At 43.0% G+C, this 18,055-nt stretch overlaps 1 protein-coding gene across 1 annotated transcript in view; it reads right to left on the bottom strand.

The window, feature by feature from the left end:
* galntl6 (polypeptide N-acetylgalactosaminyltransferase like 6) overlaps nt 1–18,055 on the bottom strand; it is a 203,812-nt gene that overhangs the window by 170,102 nt on the left and 15,655 nt on the right. The window lies entirely within an intron of this gene.

The following is an 18,055-nucleotide window of genomic DNA, read 5'->3' as shown; positions in this document are numbered from 1 at the left end:
AGTCTGACTTTGACATTTTCAGTGCTTTATATCACCCAATTTGCAGCTTTTCTTTCCCACCGTCCCACCTTCAGTGTCTGTGTGAGGTGCTAGTTTCTGTTGCTGACTCCTCACAGTAAAAACACTTTCTTTAACATCTTGTTGACTGGTATCACAGCTAATGGCAAGGCTACAGCAGTGGTGTCCGTAATGATTAGTGAGGAAACACTCTCATGGTTTCACAGGTGTTATTGTCAGTAAAAAAGGAAAGAAAAACATTTAGGTTTTTGCAGGAATACTTTCAGTACTGTAGTTTTTTTTTTTAAAGGGGTCATGAACATTTTAAAATTTTAAAAAAAGTTTCTTGCTGTGTACTTACAATTTTATTAGGATTTTAATGTCAAAATCTGTCATAATTTAGAAATAACATTCCATTTCTACACTGATTTTAGCCTCTTTACAGTCCATTTAAATTCAATCAAATAAGCAGGTCTCTTTTAAGACTTTAATGTAAGTCAATGTAACTCAATGTAAAAAGTGGAACTCTTTTGAAAACTTGCATTGTCTTTATTATAAAAGCTGCAAGTATATCTAATTTATCATATTTAGATCTCCTGTTTCATGAAAGTTCGCAGCACCAAGCACTGTAGACACACAAATTCAAATTCAATGACTTTGGCATTGCAACATGTTTTTTTTGCACTCTCAAAAAATGCTTTCAGCAAAGCTAACACATTGCAAACACAATGTAAATAAGGGTCTCATTGTGCAGTGCAGATTGTAATTGGAGGTTTGTGCAGAACTCGGAACTTTAACTTGGAGCGACTGACAGCTCCAGCTATTATAAAAAAAAGTGTTCTTAGCTCCTTTCTCTATATAATTTAAATCACATTTTAAATAACAGTAGATTTGCTTGCTACTAAGACTAAGTGTGTAAAGTTGGTCATTTAGTCACTGGCTTCATTCCCTGATGCATAATCAGTAATAAACGATTTGGCAACAAAAAAAGTTTTTCACATGCAATCATGTTAAGACATTTACTATATATATATATATATGTATGTATATGTATATATATATATATGTATATGTATATGTATATTTCAATAAAATGCTATTATTCAAACTTTGTTCAAAGAAACATGCAAAAAAGGAGACAATATATTGCAGTTTCTACACTTTTCTGTGCCTTAGGATCATTGAATATATGCACATAGATAGATAATTACATGAGAGATTAATCTTAATCATAATGATAAAATTTTAATGAACTTAAAAACTTAGTTGCAAAAAAAATGTATCTTACAAGCTTAAATCACAACAACAACAGCAAAATCTCTGCAGTGTTATCCCATGTGTTAGACATATGACTTCAGTGCCAGGTATACTGTAATTACAGTATCAAAATTGCCAGGTCAGGTTTTGAAATCCTTTTAGTGAAGACACCCATTTGTGTGAGCAAATCTGAGGGCAATCAGTCAGCGTGAAACCTCCTACCCAGTCTAAATGGGTATTTACACCACAGGTGACAGACTATGAGTGATGTAGCAGTGGCATATACAGGTCAGCTAGATAGCTGTCCCAGCATGCCTTGCCTATGACTCAGTATCACCAGCTGTACCGCCTGTCAATGGGGACCATCAATCTACCTGGGAAAATGACTAGTGTCTGGGGGCCTTGAACTTATCTGACATCATGATGCCAAAAGTAGCAGAAAGCAAACAAAAACTGTGTGTAATAATAAAATAACAATCTAAATAGCCCACTGACAGGTTAAAAAGTATATTATTTTATTCTAAATGTTGTATATGCTATATGAATAACTTTATGTAAAGCAAACAGACTAGGACTAAAATCAACATAAAAAACAAAACAAAACAGGGAAGTTATTTTATAAAGAAAAAATTGAAGGTGAAGTAATTGGTTTAACTATAACAATCACCTTCATATTTTACTATTAAGACCAAGCAAGTTCACAATCCTAGACACTTGCCCTATTCATACTCTAATATTTAATGTAAGTCATCCATATTACAGTATCAAACTGAAAGTGGGAATTTAAAATCCAGAAATAGGACAAAACCCTGAGGTGGGGAAAGCACTCACCCCTGTTATCTTCTTTAATAACTCAACCTGAGAAACGAACAATGCTCACAGGGCCCGAGACCCTGTGATTAATGACACATGCTTGGCCTTACTATAACGACATCTCATCTTCAGGCCTTAAAGTCTTTTCCAAGGTTATTGTTCCTATTCTGAATAACGCTTGCTATAGAACAGTGCCCTTTTCAGATGCCTGCCTTACAATTTCATATTTAAAAAAGAGGTCATATTTACTGATTTATGGGTTCAGATTCAAACAGACTTTTTACAAAAAAGCAAGAGCATTTAAAAGGACCTTGTTATAATTGATTGAACTTCTGTAGTAATGCAGCAGCAAATGTCTGCGAACAAGCACTGCCAATGGAAGCTTTGTAAGTGTGGCAGATCTTCTGTAGAAAGATAAAAAATTATGCTGAAGATGAAAACCCACCCAGTTTTACTGTTGTTATTCCATGTAATTCAATTTCCTCTAAAGCTATACAATGACTATAAACCACAAATCTTCTTCTCAAAAGCAGAAATTGAATACAAAGTACATTCCATGTGGTCCATGATCTACGTTCATAAACTGAAGACTTCTCGCCAATTTTCCAGGTGCAAATAGTTTACAGCAATCTTGATTATTTTGTGCCTCACCTGAGGAGTAATTCTAATACCTTTTTCGCAAAAATATACGAGAAGAGAATTCTTTGAGGATGGATTATCCATACTTTCCGTGGTTCTAACTGATATTAACAGAAGAAGAGTGTTTTCAGGAAAAAGTCTTTGTCGTTTCCCACACGCATACTAATGTCCATTCACGAGTGAAGTTGTGAAGCTGAACCGCTTCTCCGTTAATAAGGAGAGCCGAGCCGCTTCTAGCCGCTGTAGGGCTTATTTCCTGTTCATATTATACAACTTCCTCTCGACGGCCTTGACTCAGCACAATTCTAAATATATTCTCTTACACAGAGGCGAAAAGTGACCCAAGGCTAAGGGTGATCACTCACACAACCAGTTAGAGGACTTGCGGAGCTTTAATGAGGGCCTTTAATTAATGGTTGGCGAGCTTCCAGTGGAGAGGTGGAGGAGAGTGGGTTAAAAGGGTGGAAAGGGGTCGACACCTAAGGACATTAATGCCCACTTCTGAGATTGCATGTCCCCTGATGCCATGTGAGAAGCTGGCAAAATGCAAACACAAGTACAGCACAGGGGTTTACAGATGTGTTCTAAACATCCATATATTTTTAACCCTAATCATACATAGCAATGTTTCTAATGGGGAATCTGGGTCTCCGTTTAAATCAGAGATGCACGTGCATGCGATAAACCACCAGGGCCAATTAGTTATGATGTTAAACCACAGACACTTAGGACTCATCCAATTTAAGAAACAAATAAATTCCGAGGGCACTTACTTCGGTGGAGTGCTCTCAGCAGCCTGTTGATGCTGATTAAATATCGGTGCATGGCGAGGGAGGCATGCCGCATTTATTACCCTGCCTTTGAGTTCCTCTCTGCTTAGAGGATACATTTTTAAAGTAAATGACTCTATACTCAAGGGACTCCTCTGTTGCCTTGACACATTAGAAACAACAACTGCCTGTACATGGGCTCGGCACACTACAAAAACATCAGAGAATTGGAAATGAGAGGGATGAATCTGGGTCATACACTTTCAGGAAACAGGGCTCTAGTTCAAAGAAGGGATCAGAGGGGGTGGCTTGATGTTTCGTCAAATGACACTGGAACAAAACGTGCATGGAAGAAAGTTTGGTATTGTGTGGGGAAAGGTTTCATGGTGGTTAAAGTGGAAGTGGATTCCTTGGGATATGCTTTCATCATAACCTAATTATGACTTTCCATGTAAGCAAGGGCTTCTGCTGTACAACCTGGAATGGGTTGAGAGCAAAAGCCTTTTTTTCCCCCTGTGAAACAACAGAGATGTCATTTATGTTCATCTGAAAAGCATTTCAGGAGTTTTGTTGTCAATTACTCTTCACATGTAATGTGCCCAACTTGATTATATAGGGGAGAACCGGGGCGAAAGTAACACGGGACGAAAGTAACAAAGCGATTTTCTCCCAGCCTCTTTCTGCATTTGCATTCCCAGCTATGACAGCATATTCAGCATGCAATCATTGACGGAGCTGAGAAATATCATGTGATTTCCTCATCGTTTCCGGAAGTTAGGTCCGTAAAACTGTTTTCGAGTACAAAAAGTAAATTGTTGAAGCGGTAATTTTTTTTTTATTAGTCGTGTTGTTTTTCTTGTTTCATGTGTCAAAGTAATGATCAATCTACAGGTTATTTAGTGCTTTAACACATCCTAAAGTTTGCATTTTCAAATTGTTTTTATATAAAATTAGATGGAGTTTAAATGTCAGGAGTTCCTGTCGGGACGAAAAGTAACAGTTGTTACTTTTGTCCCGCTACAGTCACAAAAAGTATTTATTTTGTTCCAGTGCAAGCTATATTGTGAATTTCTGTGTCTTGCATCATTTCTTACAAATGTTTATGTCATATTATACCAAAAGAATATGTCTTAGTGAGGGTCAGAAAGACAGACAGAGGTCTGGTTTTATCCAGATGTTTTTGAGAGGGTGTTTCTGGACATAGAGGAACATCTCTCTCTGGGCAGCTGCTACGTCACATTTATATTTAGGTTTTAGCCATATCTTAGCCTTTACACCTCCACCTGTGAATTTGCATTGTTTCCAGATGTTTTAATGCACATTTTCACTTCATGCATAAAAACAACTGGATGGAAACATAAATAGTCCTGTTTAGAGTTTTTTTATTATGCTAATGTGATACAATTTTTATATTGTGCATTCTGCAGAATGTTTTTATTATTATATAAAAATACATTGAAAATTACAATAAAAAAAATACAGTCAGGTTTTAAGACATCTGATGAAACTTAAACTTAAATTTTAAATGAAAATATGAAAATGTAATTTAATTTTTTTTTTTTTTTTTTTGCAAAGATAAAGGACAAAATATGTTTGCAGTTATTTATTAACAAGGTCACAATCAGGTATACTTAAGAAAAATAAGACTAACAGAAAACAATCTAGCTTATATTGTTGTGTTACTTTTGACCCACCTGTGTGTTACTTTCATCCCAACCGATGGGGTCGAAAGTAACAATGTTCAACTTATGTTCAAAGTGAAATTATACTGAAGTCTTTCTACATTTCTACAAAATACCACCTGGTATTGATAGACCACACTTCTGAGTTACTGGCCACAGCAGAAATATATCTCTGTATACAACATTATCTTTTAAAATGAAGTTTTTCTGAAAAATGGTACTTTCGCCCATGCTCCCCCCTACTTCTTCAAAATATATTCTTTTATGTTCAGGTTTATTGGTCTCAGTACTAAGAAAACATCTTTCTATTGTATAATATTGAGTAACAATTCAACTTGACAACTGAAGGCTGTCTAAATGATAACTGGCTGCTTTCAAACATTCACATGTGTGCTCTGTGAATAATACTTGCTACTTGCAGTAATGCATGTCACATACATGTCACAACACATGAATGACTAAATGTATTTTTTATTTATTTCATATTGAAATGAAATTGTCATGCCAAATGTATATGACTTTCTTTCTTTCCGAGGAAGCAAACCTTAAAATAAAGGTTTATAAACAATGACATTATTTTATTTTTGTTGAAACCAAGAAAAAAAAAATATTTCTACAGTAGGCTATCAGGAGTATTGGTACCAGTTCAATTTGAAATTTGAAGGCTATATAACTGACAACTATTTCTTTTCAGACGTTCATGTGTATATTTTCATATGTGCTCTGTGAAGACCCCTTGATCCTTGCGGGAACACACATGAATGCATCAGCATGTGAATGACTGAATGTAGTTTTAGTAAAAATGTCTTGGTAAGCTATTCATGTAATCACAAGAAGGCATAATACTAAAAAAAAAAGAAATCCATACAGGTTTGGATCAACATGACTGTGAGTAAATTATGATAATTTAAATTTTTGGGTGTACTGATCTTTCTTTTTTCTTCATCTGTAAAAAAAAAAAATCTAATTGGTGTCCACGTGTAATGTGGTGAACTTGAATACATAGTGTAATTCAAATGATTCACATTAAATCATTGGTCCATCATGTAATTTCAGTGCTGGAAATGTGCACTTGTTCCACAATAAACCATAACCAGATAATCTTCACAATGTTATATAAGGTTTAAATCCTTTTATGATGTTCAAGGAAAGGTTAATACTGTCATATGTTGTTCTGTTGAGTGATCCAGGTTACTGTTCATTATATAATATAACAAAGAACTCCCCATTTTAGAACTCTAGTGCACTTGCTCAACATATTCAACTTTATATAATATGAAAACGTACATTGTTTACACTGGGCCCGCATATTTGGTGAAAAGCCTCAAGATAATCTTAGCTTGTTCATTATGCTATCAGCCACTCAGAGGCGAAATGACAAAAATGTCACCGCCTGAGCCATAATTACATTTCTAAACCCTGTGCAGGAAAGATAAACACGGGTGCTGTGTCTATATTAATATAGCTACCGGGGGAGTCATCCGTAAGAGAGCAACACAAACATGCAAATATAAGGTAATTTGGTGACATCAACAAATGCAAATCATTTGAGAGTATGCTTTGCATTATATCTTCTCTGGTAACAGGCATCTTATTACAGAGTAAGATGTTAAAGTTATTGGCTTTTTTCCAACCAAGTTGGTACTAAGATTATGCAGCAGCACTCATGAATGACTGAATGTATTTCTTAGTAAAAATGTCTGTTCTGGCAGTATCAGTATCAGTTTGTCTTTAAAGGATAGCTTATCCCAACAACAAAATAATAAAATAAAATAAAATAATAAAAAAAAAAAATATATATATATATATATATATATATATATATATATATATATATATATATATATATATATATATATATATATATATATATGATAATTTACTCAGTCTAATGTTGTTCAAAATAAATAAATACATCTTGAAGAAATTTGGTTATCAAACCATTTTGGTTATCATTATGTTCCACAGAAAAAAAGAGCCATACAGATGGATTGACATTAGGGTGAGTAAATGATGACAGAAGTTTCCTTTTTGGGCAAACTGACCTTTTAAATGAACTTTTTTCAAGCAGAAATTGAAATCTGATTTGTGTCAAAGAATCATATCCCTGCATTAGACCTTATAGTGAAAATACAGACTAATATATCTGACACTGTATTATGTTGATATTAAATCAAACAACAATAAAAAATACTTTTCCTCAATATCTATTTTTGTTCTTTATTACTGTTCACTAATAGCATTACTATTAGTTTGAAGCAATCTTTATATTTAAGGCTACAGACATTTTGTTAATACCATATTCAAACTTATCATTAATGTTGTGGTAATAATTTATAATATTACAGCAAAAAATAAAAATAAAAAATAAAATCAATCAATCAAACAAACAGAACTCCTAGACTGCCAGAGAGTTAAATGCATGTGCTCACAGTGCACCTTTTTCCTGATGCCACCGGGATGGCACTGGGGCTTGGGCCCGTCATTGTTGCTTTTTGGGGGCCTTTAACATGCTCAAAAACTACTGAAAATGTACACACACTTTGGAAGTTGGCCATCAGACAAAACGAAAGGTCTGTGCAAGAAACTGAACAGTGTTTATTGCGGGTAAATTTTAACCATGTACATGACAACTGCTTTTTTATGGCTAAAGAGCATATTATTTCAATGTGTTATACCACAGTCTTCACAAATAAGTGTCTAGTCATGAAATTATTATGTCTAGTCATCAACTATATTTTTGTCCTGTTGCTTTATGTTCAAGGCTTTTTCACTTGTAACAACGTCAGTGTTAAACAATCCTGCACTGACAACAAGAATTAGAAGGAAGTACATATTTGGATGGTATAATATTATAATACAATGTCATTAATCAATATTTTAAGATAACCTGCTATTTAAATTACTAAAATAGCCTTTAGCCTACTTTTCCAAACTCCCTGAAAACTGCAGTTGCTAAACTCCTTTTGAAAAAGAGCAATCTTGATAACACCTTAATGAACAAATATAGACCAACATCGAATCTTGCTTTTATGGGCAAGATAATTGAAAAGGGAGTTTTTAATCAGCTAAACAAATGCTTAAACTCAAATGGATACCTGGACAATTTTTAGTCTGGTTTCCGATCACGTTACAGAACTGAGACAGTGCTCATTAAGATAATAAATTATATTTGCTTAAATTCTGATTCTGGCAAATTATCAGTGCTGGTACTACTAGATCTCAGTGCTGCGTTTGACACTGTCAATCATAACATACTACTAGAGTGACTGGAAAACTGTACTCAAATGGTAATCAGTCTAAGTGGACGTCCATGACAGTCCCACAAGGCTAAAATCTTGCAACGTTCTTGATTAGCCTGTATATGCTCTGTCACGGGAGGAGCACAAGACAGACACAGTGGGCGTGGCGTCAGGCCTCGGAGAGGCTTTTATTAACAGAAATCATAAAACAAAGGGAATAAAAGTGGCCAAAGGGGGAAAGTGTCCAAAATAACAGGGGATCTGGTGTCCTCGTTGTGCTGCGGGGTTTGTGTGGGTCGGGCAGTGTTCATCAAGGAAGGGTCCAGGCAAGGGGCGGAGTCCGGCGGCCGCACGCGCTCCCCTCCTTGGTCCGGGGCGCGAGGGGCGGCGGCTTCTCCTAGCGGCCGCGTCTCTCTCGTTGGCCGCGGCGCTGGTAGGGGATGGACGGCCCGGCATCCTGGCCCGTCGGCCGTGTATACGGGTGCGGTTCCCATCCGGATCGCGGGTCCGGCAGCTCACGTCTTGGTGGCGCGGGAGTCCCTCAACGCACCCTTCCTGGACCCACGAGGACACCAGTGTGCATGCACGGGGAAGAGACCGGTCTCCTGAGGAGAGGCGCGTTGGGCTTTTAAACAGCGGCGGTAATGAGGCTCCACTTCCTTCAGGTGTGCCCCATCACACGCCGCCAGCCCTGACTCATCCAGCGCCCCTCCTCTCACACACCCACTCCAGTCGGGAGCCTGGTGAAGGGCGGCGATTTAGGACGGGGTGCCGGTGATAATCAGGGAGGAGGCAGCTGACTCGTCACATTCCCCCTCCCAAGCGACATCCCCGTCATCAGGGCGCCGCCCACACGGGAGTGCTACCATCCTCAACCAGGCTCCAAACGGTCGGAGTGGGCGGGGCTTCCTCTCCGGGCGGTCCTCCCTCTCGCAGCGCACCAGAACAGGGACAGAGAAACCGGGTTTTAGTGACAGCCTCAACCAACCACAGGGTAAAATGACAATGGAAAAGTCACTTACCCCTTGTGTGGTTGGGAGGCTGTCCCCAGTTTTCCTCCGTCCCAGTCTGGGTTCTCACGAACGTTTGCAAGCGAGAGGGAGTGACGTCACCAGACGTTTCCCAACTGCGCTGTCTAGGCTCCGCCTTGCCCGCATTCTCCACCAGTGTCACGGGAGGGGCACAAGACAGACACAGTGGGCGTGGCGTCAGGCCTCGGAGAGGCTTTTATTAACAGAAATCATAAAACAAAGGGAATAAAAGTGGCCAAAAGGGGGAAAGTGTCCAAAATAACAGGGAATCTGGTGTCCTCGTCGTGCTGCGGGATTTGTGTGGGTCGGGCAGTGTTCATCAAGGAAGGGTCCAGGCAAGGGGCGGAGTCCGGCGGCCGCACGCGCTCCCCTCCTTGGTCCGGGGCGCGAGGGGCGGCGGCTTCTCCTAGCGGCCGCGTCTCTCTCGTTGGCCGCGGCGCTGGTAGGGGATGGACGGCCCGGCATCCTGGCCCGTCGGCCGTGTATACGGGTGCGGTTCCCATCCGGATCGCGGGTCCGGCAGCTCACGTCTTGGTGGCGCGGGAGTCCCTCAACGCACCCTTCCTGGACCCACGAGGACACCAGTGTGCATGCACGGGGAAGAGACCGGTCTCCTGAGGAGAGGCGCGTTGGGCTTTTAAACAGCGGCGGTAATGAGGCTCCACTTCCTTCAGGTGTGCCCCATCACACGCCGCCAGCCCTGACTCATCCAGCGCCCCTCCTCTCACACACCCACTCCAGTCGGGAGCCTGGTGAAGGGCGGCGATTTAGGACGGGGTGCCGGTGATAATCAGGGAGGAGGCAGCTGACTCGTCACAGCTCCCACTAAGTCAAACAATGAGAAAGAACCAAATTGATGATCACAGCTATGCTGATGATACCCAGATTTACCTAGCCTTACTGCAAAACAACAACAGCCCCATTGACTCCCTCTGCCAATGCATTGATGAAATTTTCAGTTGAATGTGCATTATATAATGGGTAAATGACCGCTGACACTTATATGTATCAATTGTGTCAAAAGTATTTTGATCTGGTTTTATATCAACAATTATTAACAATAGGAGATTGTAAATTACACAGTCTTAGTAAAAGTCAGTGGGCCCAATCATAAATACAGTGCAATGTTGTGCAAGGCGTGGCAGAAGTGTTTTTGCTAGTTTCAGCCCAACGTTGTTCTCATTTTCCCATCCTGTACTGTGCTGTTGACATAGCAAATGTATTTGCATCCATTCATGTGCCCATCATTGTGCTGGTCTGAAAATTAGGTGTATTCAGGTGCATTGCTAGTGTGATGCTATTTTGATGAACTGAAAATAGACTACGCCATAGACCAACTCAAAACTGGTTTAAAGTCTGGCGCAATGTTTTTTCTTCGTTATTTAAAGAACATGTTAGTACAGACACTTTTTTTGGAAACGATCAACACCTGTTTCTTGTTGCAGTAATTGGCGTGGAGAGAGTATAAAACGTCAGGAGAAACGGGAGCAGTTGAGAGAGAGACAGACTGCTGACGTGACCTGAGAACCGGAAGGAGTAACCCGGAAGTGCTATGCGTTAGAGTATATTGTTGTCAAAGTAAAAGTCACCATTAGTGTTTACAAATTTCAGATTTCGCTTCCCTTGCTCCTGTAAACAAACACTGGTTTTCACAAGACTCACTGGCACATGTGCAATGCCGACATCTTATGTCATCCTCCCAGAGCTGCTCACGTGGAGATACATTTGTTCACAAGACTTTTGAGAACTGGATGTAGTATACTAGAATTTTTGCTACTAAATATATGAACATTTTCCTGTTTACTCATTTACAGAAAACAATATATTGATTTAACATTTGTAAAACATGTTTTGTGATAGAATGCCCATATGTGAGGGAGTGACAATGGCCATGAATATTTAGTGATTCAAACCTGAGACACAAAGGACCTCCCATAATGAGCCATCAATATGAATGTGACTGAGGCAGGTAAGAGTGTGAGGAGAGTAAAATAATGTGGGGTTGTGATTATTATTTGTATTTTATTTGAAATACATTATAATAAAAAATATACACAACTGAACTGATCTGAATAAGAGACTTAAACAGTTATTTCCAGACATTCATTCACATTGTTAACACTCACTACTTTTATATCTCATGGTTTTATAAAACATTAAACAAACATCCTGGTGTTGTGAGACATTTAGACAATGAAATGAAACAGATTTCAAAATGTTTCACTTGATTTCATACATGTAGTCAGGAATTATAGGTTGGGCTCTGGATGAGGAGGAAAGATAGGTGTTGGGAGAAGAACACCTAACCCCAGACCAAAGCTGCAGGGAGAACAGCGATCAGCTGCAGGGGGTGACAGGGAGACGTCCCTGTCACTGCTCCACCACCAGGAGACGTTTCAGAATTAAAGGAGCGAAAGGTTGGTGAATGGTGGTTTCTGGCTGATGACCCTGCAGCTGACCCATGGGCACTGGAGGAGGTGCGACAGGCAGCAATGACCAGCAGGTGGTAACATCTTCCTGTGCAATTACTAAAGTTCTGGCGAACCCATTGACTACTGTGAATAGGGCAGTTGGAGTCCAGGGAAGACTGGAGGACAGCCAGGAAAGACTGGATGGCAGCAGGGAAAGACCACACCAGGAGTGGGTGGCTAGTTACCTAACCCACTAGTCTTTTGCGAGAGAGACACCCAAATGCTAACTACAACGAAACATAATGAGAAACAACCCGCGGGCCCTCCCAGAGGTGGGATGAAAGATGGGCCCAACAGGACAGACCACACGGTGATGACGGCAATGAACATGGATAACGAGAACACCAGAACTCCAGTAAATGAGGAGAAGATCCTCCGAAAGTGTGCATGTGGATGGGAGAAAGTGACCATGTTTAGAGGCTTACGGATCCACCAGGGGAAAGCAAAGTGTGGACAGAAAGGCCAACAGCAACCTTGCACTGCTTCAGCAGGTGAGACAAGAAGGACCAAAAGCCAGGGAAAAAAAACACAGAGCCAAATTCCGAAACATTGCACTACTGAATCTAAAAAGGAAGATCTTCTTCTCAGTGCTAGCCAGGAGGATGACCAACTATCTGATAGAGAACGGCTATGTTTACACCATCTGCCAGAAGGCAGGAGTTCCAGGTTTTCCAGGATGTGTAGAGCACTCCACTATGATCTGGGACCAGATCCAGAAGGCCAAGCGGGAGAAGACCGACCTGCATGTCATCTGGCTTGACCTTGCCAATGCGTACGGATCAGTCCCACATCAACTGGACAACTATGCCATGGAATTTTTCCACATGCCCACCTGTGTCAAGAACCTGGTAGCTCAGTATTTTAGCAACTTGCAGATGTGTTTCTCCCTCCAGGACTTCGGGTGGCAGCAGCTCGAAAGTAGGAATCGCAATGGCGTGTACCCAATATCTCCAATACTGTTTGTAGCAGCCTTTTGAGATAATCCTCATCAGGGTAAGGCAAATGGTTGGGGGGATCAAACTCCCAACTGGTAAGAGGCTTCCTCCACTGAGGAGTTACATGGATGACGTCACCAGCCTCCTTCAGACTGCAGCATGCACATCAAGACTGCTGAAGAGGATGGACAAATTGATATCATGGGCAAGAATGAAGATCCCAGAGCTTGTCCCTCAGAAGAGGAGTCAGAAATGACACGGTCAGGTCCTGAGAAAGCTAGCCGACAGGCAGCAATGCCCAGCAGGTGATAACATCTTCCTGTGCAATTACTGGGAAAAGTCTAACTAGTAAAATGTGTACAAGTCACAAGAACAGAATAACAACAGATGCAAGTAATCATAGGCTGCTCATCTCATCTAGCTGTGCGACGCATCGCATTTTGTTGTTCTTCTGGGGTAAATTCTGGGTTACTCCTCTCTTCACGTTATTTTACGTGGGTGATGTGGTCATTTACATGTAGTGAATCTGAAGTGGAGGTTTAGAATATGAAAAACGTGATCAGCTCGTGGGTGTGACTGTATTAGAGATAATGAGTTGAGACGGAAAAACGTCTCGGTTACGTCTGTAACCTTGGTTCCCCGAGAATGGAACGAGACGATGCGTAGATAACGCTTTGGGAACGCATTCTGCGTGAGTGCGTCTGAAGCATCCATGTCAACTAGTCCAATGGCGAGAGTGAGCGTCAGGAGTGACGTCACGACCAGGAATTGATAAAAACCCCAACCGGAGCAACCGGTGTTAGCTTCGACGGTGCCGAAGCAAGTCGATCACAGGAACGAAGGAAGTATGGCAGGGAGACGCATCGTCTCGTTCCCTTCTCGGGGAACCGAGGTTACAGACGTAACCGATACGTTCCCCATCGAGGGAGAGACGATGCGTCGATAACGCTTTGGGAACGAGAATACCCAAACCGCCATATTACAAGTGCCTGAGTGTCAGACAGAAAAACCAACGCCTCAAGAATTAAAAACCTGAGACCCGGGAGTAGCGTCCAGGTCTAGGCTATAAAACCTGGCGAATGTGAGTGGAGAGGACCAGCCTGCCGCATCACAAACATCCTGAAGAGAGGCCCCACATAATAAGGCTCTAGAGGCCGCCATACTCCTAGTAGAATGAGCTCTGACCCCCAAAGGGCACGGTAGGTCAGAAGACTCATAGGCAAGAAGGATAGCCCCAACTATCCACTTACTAAGTGTCTGTTTAGTGGCAGGAAGACCTATCTTAGGTGACCCGAAACAAAACAAACAGCTGATCGGATTTCCGAAAAGAAGAAGTCCGATGAACATAAGTGTCCAATGCTCGCACCGGGCACAAGAGGTTAGGCTTTTCCTGGTCCGATTATACAAACGGGGGAGGACAGAAAGCCTGCAGAACAATAGGTCTCGGAACAACGGTCGGTACCTTAGGGACGTATCCCTGCTTCGGGTAGAGAAATGCTTTGACCATCCCAGGTGCAAATTCAAGGCAGGTGGGAGAAACCGAGAGAGCCTGAAGGTCTCCGACTCTTTTAAGGGACGAAATAGCAAGGAGAAAAGTAGTCTTAAACGAAAGAAACTTCTCATAGACCGAATCTAGGGGTTCAAACGGAGCCCTAGAAAGGCCTTCTAAAACTATAGCCAGGTCCCAGGCCGGCACTCTAGTACGAGTTGCAGGTCTCAGCCTCAAGGTGCCACGAAGGAAACGAGAGATAAGAGGGTCTCGACCCAGAGATGCACCACCCACTGGGGCGTGGAAAGCCGAGATGGCCGCCACGTAAACTTTTAAGGTGGATGGACATAGACCAGAAGTGAAGCGGTCTTGTAAAAACTCAAGAACTGAGCCAACAGAGCAGTGGACGGGGTCACACTGATGTTGGTAACACCAAGAAGAAAAAAACATTCCATTTGAGTCTATAAAGTTTCCTCGTAGCTGGAGCTCTGGAGCTAAGAACGTTCTCCACAACCTCAGTTGAGAGACCACTCTCTATGAGTTGCGCCCCCTCAGAGGCCACACCCAAAGCTTCCAAATCTCTGGCCAGGGGTGAAATATAGTGCCCCCGGCCTGAGATAGAAGGTCTTTCCTGATCGGGATCTCCAAGGGAGAACCGTCGAGGAGATGAATCAGGTCCGCAAACCAGATTCGACTCGGCCAGTGTGGAGCTACGAGAAGTAGACTTACTCCGTCCTGGCGGACTCTCTCCAGAACTCCTGGGAGCAGAGCAACAGGGGGAAAGGCGTACAGACGTAGCCTAGGCCACGTCTGTACCATAGCGTCCAACCCCAGGGGGGCTGGATGAGTAAGGGAGAACCATAGTGGACAGTGCGTCGTGTACTGAGATGCAAACATATCCACTTCTGCTTGGCCATAACATTCCCATATGAGCTCCACCACCTCGGGGTGAAGCCTCCATTCCCCTGGCCTCAGCACCTGCCTCGACAGGGTGTCTGCTCCAATATTCTGAGTCCCTGGTATATACATTGCCCTCAGAGAGCGTAATTTCCCCAGTGACCACAGGAGGATCTGGTGTGCTAATTTGCAGAGTGGGCGCGAGCGCAGACCCCCCTGACGGCTGATGTAAGAGACCACCGATGTATTGTCTGTGCGGACCAGCACATGATGGTCCCTCAGGTCTGGCAGGAAGTGCCTCAAAGCTTTGAAGACAGCCATCATCTCCAGGCAGTTGATGTGCCAAGAGTGATGATGGCTCTCCCACAGACCCTGAGCTGAGCGGCCTTCCATTACCGCTCCCCAGCCGGTAAGGGAAGCATCTGTCGAGATGGTAACCCGATGACAAAGAGCTCCCAATACCGGAACCTGGGACAGGAACCAGTGTTCTCTCCATATGACCAAGGCGCGGAGACAACGCCACGTGATCTTGATCGTACGAAGTGGGTTTCCCCTCGGGGAGAACCCTCTGGTCCTGAGCCACCACTGTAAAGGTCTCATGCCCAGCAGGCCAAAGGGGATCACATTGGACGCTGCTGCCAGGAGACCCAACAATCTCTCGAACTGTTTTACAGTGCGTGACTGGCCTAGCTTTAGCTCTGAAGTGGCTGTGAGGATGTTGGCTACACGAGCGGGCGAAAGAGAGGCTCGCATCGTGACCGAATCCCATACCACCCCAAGAAAAGTGGTCCTCTGTAATGGAGATAGCACACTCTTCTTGGTATTGAGCCTCAAACCCAACTTTTGCATATGAGCGAGGACGACATCTCGATGCCGAACCGCCAACTGTTCTGATTCCGCTAAAATCAACCAGTCGTCCAGGTAATTCAGAATACGTATGCCCTGCAGCCTGAGCGGGGCCAGAGCTGCATCTACGCATTTCGTGAATGTGCGGGGTGAGAGAGCTAGACCGAAGGGAAGTACCCGATACTGGTATTCTTTGCCCCCGAAAGAAAACCTTAGGAACTTCCTGTGCTGAGGGAGGATGGAGATATGGAAGTACGCATCTTTTAGGTCTATTGTGACGAACCAGTCCTCGGATCTGATTTGAGTCACGATCTGTTTGAGTGTCAGCTTCTTGAATTTTAATTTCTGAACTGTACGATTCAACAGACGAAGATCTAAAATGGGACGCAGCCCTCCATCCTTTTTTGGAACAATGAAATAACGGCTGTAAAAACCCGATGCCCTGTCGGGAGGATACACCTGCTCTATAGCATTTTTCGCTAAAAGAGATTTCACTTCTTGCTCCATGACCAGAGCCTGCTCGGGATGCACTACTGTGAGCAACACCCCGTTGTAGCGTGGGGGACGAGAACCGAACTGTATTCTGTAACCCTTCTCTACTATCTGCAGGACCCATTGAAATATATTCGGCAGACTTTTCCATTCTGTCAGACATTCTACTAAGGGAGCCAGCCTCTCGAGGCTGGCCTCTGGTGTAATTTGAACAGCTAGTTCGGGGACCTGAAGCCGAAGCGCAGGAACCACCCGAGCTAACTGCTCTTGGACCCCCTCAGAGGGAGCGAGCCCGATGCAGCGTCTGGGAGACACAGCACCAGAGATCCGCTGGAGACCAAGGGAGGCACCAAGGGTGGCGGGGTTGGCAGGACGGCCCCGTGAGAGCACTGAGACCGGACGGGCACCGTATACTGAGGTGTACACCACACCCGCTCGATTGGGGCTGCCCTCACAGGTCTGACCCATTTGGCGTCAGGACCTTTTCTTCTGAGCCGAAGCTTTCTTAGCGAGAAGAACGGTCCTCAGATCCGGCTTCTGCTTAGATTGCTTTGGCTGTGAGTGCTGGCTCGGTCCCCGTGATTTTTGAGGAGTAGCGCGGGACGCAACACTCTCTTTTTGAAAAACACGATATGAGGAGCATGATGGCTGGGGCTGCCTTGCACGCCCAGCAGCATCAGGATTAGATCGGCGAGGGAGAAAACTTTTAAAAGCTTCAGATTGCTTTTTATTTTCTTGAAATCTTTCAACCACTTCATTCACAGCATCACCAAACAGACCTTCATGAGAAATGGGAGCGTCTAAAAGAAAAGATCTATCTTTATCTTTAATATCTGAAAGATTAAGCCAAAGGTGTCTTTCTGTAGAAACCAAAGCAGCCATAGATCTACCAATAGCACGTGATGTTTCTTTGGTCCCCCTGAGAGATAAATCCGTAGCCCGACGAAGTTTGCGAATTTCGTCACGGCTGACTCCCTCACTGTTATCTAACACCCCCAGCAGCTCAGCCTGATAAGCCTGAAGCAAAGCCATCGAGTGAAGGCAAGCTCCAGCCTGACCTGCTGCTGTGTAAGCTTTACCCACTAAATTAGATGTGATCTTTAAAGGCTTCGTGGGCAAAGTCGGGTTCTTAATAGATGATGCTGAACCAGGGGAAAGATAGCTCGCGAGCGTCTGCTCCGCCCGGGGCATCGCTTCATAACCATTTTCTTTCAGCCCTCTTATATCAGAATAAATGCGCACTTGAGGGCTGAAAAGACGTGATGAATATGGCTTATCCCACGATCTAGACAGCTCACTGTGAAGATCAGGGAAAAAAGGGAGACCCCGAGATGTAGGCGATGTTTTAGAAGACAGAAAACGCTCGTCTAATTTGCTTTTAGGACAAGCGCTCTGTTTATCAGATGGCCAAGATATATGTAACTTATCTACAGCTCGTGTTAATACATCAACCAACTCCTCATATGCTGGGGAAAGAGATGGCGAATCCTCTTC

The sequence above is a fragment of the Carassius gibelio genome, chromosome B1 (assembly GCF_023724105.1).
Source record: "Carassius gibelio isolate Cgi1373 ecotype wild population from Czech Republic chromosome B1, carGib1.2-hapl.c, whole genome shotgun sequence".
In the NCBI taxonomy this organism is placed as follows: Eukaryota; Metazoa; Chordata; class Actinopteri; order Cypriniformes; family Cyprinidae; genus Carassius; species Carassius gibelio.
The sequence above is the reverse complement of the archived record's forward strand: the minus strand, read 5'-3'. Positions and strand labels throughout refer to the sequence as shown.